This window comes from Vigna radiata, chromosome 7, assembly GCF_000741045.1.
Source record: "Vigna radiata var. radiata cultivar VC1973A chromosome 7, Vradiata_ver6, whole genome shotgun sequence".
NCBI classification, from domain to species: Eukaryota; Viridiplantae; Streptophyta; class Magnoliopsida; order Fabales; family Fabaceae; genus Vigna; species Vigna radiata.
This window is the reverse complement of record NC_028357.1, coordinates 23605108-23610763: the sequence shown is the minus strand read 5'-3', so window position 1 is coordinate 23610763 and position 5656 is coordinate 23605108.

Sequence of the window (5656 nt, the reverse complement as noted above, 5' to 3'; positions counted from 1 at the left end):
AAAAAAAATACATTCAAAGATTTCAAATGCCAAAAATCAAAGAAAACAATTCTTCTCTTCTAATGCATGGACGTGACAACCGAATGTAAAAGCTAACAAAAATCTCCACATGAAAACTTTTCTAATAATCAAAAATGCTAAAATAACATGGAATAAAACCGTAGCAATGTGCACCTAAGAAAAGAAAAGGTCTCGTTTTTCAGTCATCTACCATCCCAATGCATGGAAATGGTTCCCAAGAAAAACTCTCTCCCCAAAATGTTCAAAAGCAAACGTCCCCCTTTTTTACAAATGTCGAGAGTTATATATTGTGAGTGTCGGCTCCCTCAAATTTTCCTAGGGTTTCGTCTCTTATACTGTTGGACCCCTCTCTCACGGCTGCAGCTCTTTTCTGCCGCTATGCCTATTGGATTCTCCCAATTGAATAGTCCATGGTCAGGCCGTTATCAAGTTGTTGGATGTCACACCCTTATACCAAACTCACACCTACTTTGCTTTGGGCCTTTGTTGCCAGGTTTCCAAGCAAATGAATGAGCCCGTGAGTGTGTGTGGTGCTCCCAGTTGTTCCTTTTTTTTTTATTTGTTGGACTAAATGAAGCTCCTCTCCAAGAAACGAATCAGCCAGGGTCGTACAGCTAGATGCGTGTTGTCTTGGATGTGAGTTGTTGGACGTCCGAATTTCAATGCTCATGGGCCCTTTTCTATTTCGTGCATCAGCATATGTGCCTCTTGTGTGCATCCAAAATTAATGAAAGAATCAATTCCTTGGGTGGTGGCCGTTCCGTGAATCAACACTAAAGTAGAGAGTAAATGCACGCTGACTTTGTACAATACAAGAAAGGAAATGGAATAAATCCCCAAATGCACGTACTGCAGCCCCTGCAAGATGCTTCAATATTAATTGTCCATCGGCCGTGGCATATTCCACTACAAGACACACTCCCTTTTCCAATTCAATTACTTCTTTATGACAAGCCCAAAGAGTTAAAATCACCGTAGTGCACCCCCAAATATTCCAAATAGAGAGTCTTGAATTTATTTGGTGTCCTCCAAATGTCCCAAATTGTGTTTCCAAAATTTTTCCTGAAAATAATAATGCAAGTAATTAGCTCAGAAAATTCAAATTAAGTAAAATTAGAATTTCCGGTCAAATTAAGCATATTTAGGAAAAACGGGAAAATACCGGACAATTAAGAACAATTCCCTGATTAATTCTAGCACAATAAACTAAGTGAAATCAATAAAATATCGTCTCATCAAAATAGACCACACTTAGTCTTTTGCACTCTTGGGCAAAATCAAGACGCAAAACAGGGAACAGTTCAATGGACATCAGGGAATTCACACAGACTCAACTGACTGAAAACAAAGACTGACAAGGAAAGAAACAGAATTGCACTGTCCTCCAGAAATATGGACAGAGAAGAGGAAGTAGACAGTGTCCAACACAGAATCAATGAAAGCAGATACTCATGAAGTCATCCAGGCAATTCAAGACATGGCAAAATGATCAGTCAGCTCAAGAGGTGAATAAAAAATAACAGAGCCTCACAGATGCACACTATTAGTGTTTCTCTCAAGTGTTTAAGGTAAACAATGTCAACTCAATGCACTCAAGAAAGCAAACACAAATAGACTTGGCAAGCCTCTAATATCAACACTCAAAACATATATGCATGTTCAAATCAAAAGGTCTTTTATGGATGCAATGGGGTCAAGTAAAAGGGAGGATAAATATGGATGAGAAGCTACAAACCAAAAGAAATAGAGGAGCAATGGGGAACAAGTGTAAACACAGTCAAATCACACCCAAAACCTCTAATTCGATCCTCTTCTTGACTCCTTTATTCACATTTTTTTTTTAATTTTTCTCATTTTTTTGTATTTTTTTTTCTCTTTTTTTTTTCATCTTGTCTCTTTTCTTTTCAATCTATGTAGGACAAACTGTAAGAGACAAGATATACACAACATATTTACACAAACAAAAACAAGAAGAGGAACCAACCAGCCAATTCATCAAAATCCCCCAAGGAGACCACACTTATTCCCAAAACAATTCCAAAGCTCCAAAATTCCCTAAGGTTAAGGTAATCATGATTTTTCACTTAGGGCTAGTGTATCAGCTTCAAAACAAAGAAATGGGGAAAGTATAGGCTCAAAAGGGTTATCAAGGGATCACAACAAGGTAGGTTCATATGGCTAGAGAGGCTCAACAACAAACTGCCTTTATCACTTTCAAACATACATATCCATCAACAATTATCAAAAAGAGTCAAGCCAAGGCATATGTGCAAGCAATCAAGAGACATATCACACAAGAAAGAATATCAAGTGGCTCAAATCTCACACAGGGTAATTCTGTCACAATCAATTCAACTCTCAAACATTATAATCATCTTCCAAGCAAAGAAAAGCAAGGATTTCCATCCAATCAGAGTATCAATGTAATGAAAGACACATCTACAACCTAAACACAATCCAGAAATCAAGAGAAACATGCAAAACTGTACACAAGACACAACAAAAACTACCTAGAAAACAAAAAATTTAACACAGAAAACATAAACTAACAAAGAAAAATCAGAGTCTCCCCCAATAGACCACACTTAAACTACACAGTGTCCTCAATGTGTCACAAGCATAAGATCGCAATCATAACAATCAACAGATCATGGACAAGTGCAATAAAAGCAGGAAAGGGGGAAGAAAGGAAAAGGAAACTCCCCTGATCAAGGTGGCAGTTGCCAATTTTGGACTTTCAGGGAGATGTCTTCCACCATTGGATTCAGCAGGGAAGTCTTGAGGAGGAAATGCTTTAGTCTCCAGATTTGATCAAGCAGGGAGATGTCCTCCATAGCTGGATCTAAGAAGCAGTGATTGTTGATGAGCAGGTTCAGTTGGTGCCTATGAATCTTCAAATTGTCGGCACCTTTGTCTTCCACCAGGGGTGTGTGTTGGTCAAATTCATATGTACCTCCTGCAACATGGTTAGTGCAATATGGTTCCACAGAAATAACATGCAGGGGTATAACACCCAATCTCAGTGTAAGAGGCTGAACATTAGATATACTCTCAGAACATGAATCACTTTCAAATGCAGAAACTATATCAACAATAGTCTCAGATTCATGTTCAGTGCATGGAAAACAAACATTCATATCTGATAGCAAAAAGTGGTTCTCATCATGCAAAGAAGGAGAGTGAAAATCATGCTCATCAACAATATAATCATCAACATACCCATCATCAGCATAATCATCAACAACAAAATCTATCTCAGGTATGTTTACCTCCACTTCCCTAGATGTGGCTAAAGTGGTGGAAGGTGAAGCTGGTCTACCTATCTCAAACCTGATGCTCATATTTGCCTGTTCCTCAACATTTTCATTTGACTCACAGTTAGTATCACCAATCACAAAGTTGGAAGCTGGTTGTATCATAGAATTAATTTCAACACAAATAGAGCAAGAACTAACTTCACAACTACATGTAAAATTTTTAGAGAATTGTGAAAGATCAACATTTAATCCTAAGTCTAAAACATCTTCAGTTTTCACAATTTCTATATCCAAGTCATCACTAACATGTGAATTTACACCAGTATAAAAAATATCTGAATGCATGAACAACTCAGGCAAATCAAGCGGGATTTCAAGTTTAGAGAAAACCTGGGTTGATTCATGATTCATCTCACCAATAACAGCAGAATGATCCACTACATCCTTAGGCGCAAGAGCAGGGACATAGGAGTGTAGGAAAGTAGATGGTGCAATGTAGGCTCATGACTCTGCTCCTCATCCCCTATGCGGGTGACACTGACATCATCAGTAATCTGAACAGTCTGAATTGAAGGTCCCTCTAAAACATGAGACTGTTCCTCAATGGCTTGCCTGGCTATCTGCCCCCACAACTCATTCAATGTTGGCTCAGAAGAAGTAGAATATTTGGAAGGTGGTCGGGCAGATGCCTCTTGTTGTTCTTGTTTCCTGTGATTTTTCTGTTGTGGCTGCTTGTTGTTGTACATGTCTGGTGCATAAGCTTGAGGCGCATCAAGAGCAACAGAGTGGTGCAAAGAAGGGCGGACATCCATATAGTGGTCACTGGAAGAACATATAGCACACTGTCGTGCAACAGATGCAGATGGAGGTGCTGGTCTGTGGTTGGATGCCAGCTGTGTCACCAAACTCTCAAGAGAATCAAGCTTGCTTTCCAATTTCCTGCCAACAGCTGATAAAGAATGGGTCGGCTCATGAAACTGCGATTGTTGTGGTTCCTGAATAGGTGGAGAAGGCATACAAGGAGTCTGGAATGATGGTTCCTGATATTGATGCTCTGAAGTACCATACCATCCCAAGTTAGGATTCGTCCACCCAGGATCGTCGCTATAACCATACCGCACAGGGGAGAATTTGTCAAGAAACTGATGCTCAAGATCTTCCCAACTGGTGACGGATCCCGGAATAAGACAACAACACTAATCCCTTGTCGCTCCATGTAATGAGTACTCAAATGCCCTTAAGAACATGTCTTCATCCGGGACATCTGGAGGTTTCATTAAAGAGCATAATGTGTAAAACTCCTCCAAATGTCTACATGGGCATTCACCTGCAAAACCATGAAACCTAGGCAGCAAATGTATCAGATCAGTGTTGAAAACACAACGAATATCCTACTTATCAAATGGAAACGACTCTCTAGGAGCACTCTCATGAGATGGAGGAGAAACCGTTCTGTTCTCAACATAGAAATCAGCAGAGTATACATCACAAGCAATATCAGAGTCAAATGCAGAAGTAGAGTCATAGACATAGGCAGAATAAGCATTACTCACATCACCAAAATAGGTAGACATGTAAAAGGGGGGAAAAGAAGAATGCAAAGGAAGAATAAGCATTACTCACATCACCAAAATAGGTAGACATGTAAAAGGGGGAAAAGAAGAATGCAATGAAAATATGCAACTAAAGCTACCTAAATGCAACACACAATGACGAACACATAAAACAGAACATCACACTTAAAACACAAGACAAAACACAACACACACTAACACAACAAAAGACCTAAAACCGAACCGTTGGTCCCCAACAACGGCGCCAAAATTTTGATGGGTGTTGCGGCCCACACAAATTTGATTGCATATGAGAAATGCACTATAGCTAGGAAGTGACTCCTAGGTCGTCTCTTAAGGACCAAATGTGGTTCGAGAATCAGGTCAATCACGAAGTGGGGGGGTTGTGAAAGGTTTGTGAATGCGGATGAACTAAATCAAAAGACGGATGCAAACAGAAATGCAAAACTGAAATGCAGACAGAAACATAAAAACGGAATCAAATATGGATGTAAAAATGGTCGGTCATTAACTTAATTACAATACTTCCTATCCCAGATCAACAACAAGTACACACTACTCTCATCCAAATATGACACAGTGCAGGCTAATTCGGTCTTCAGAATTACAGACTAAGCGAATGCAATGCACACATTTAATCAGTCATCCACCGTACAGTCTAATCAACTAAGCGAAGAATTGACACCGATTAGGCAACTAAGCGTATACTTAATCGCAGGCAGACAACAGATTAAATATTGAGCAGAATCAAAGCAGCAGTATGGCAATTAAAGTTCAAAAGTCTCAAGGAAACAAAGTAATTTT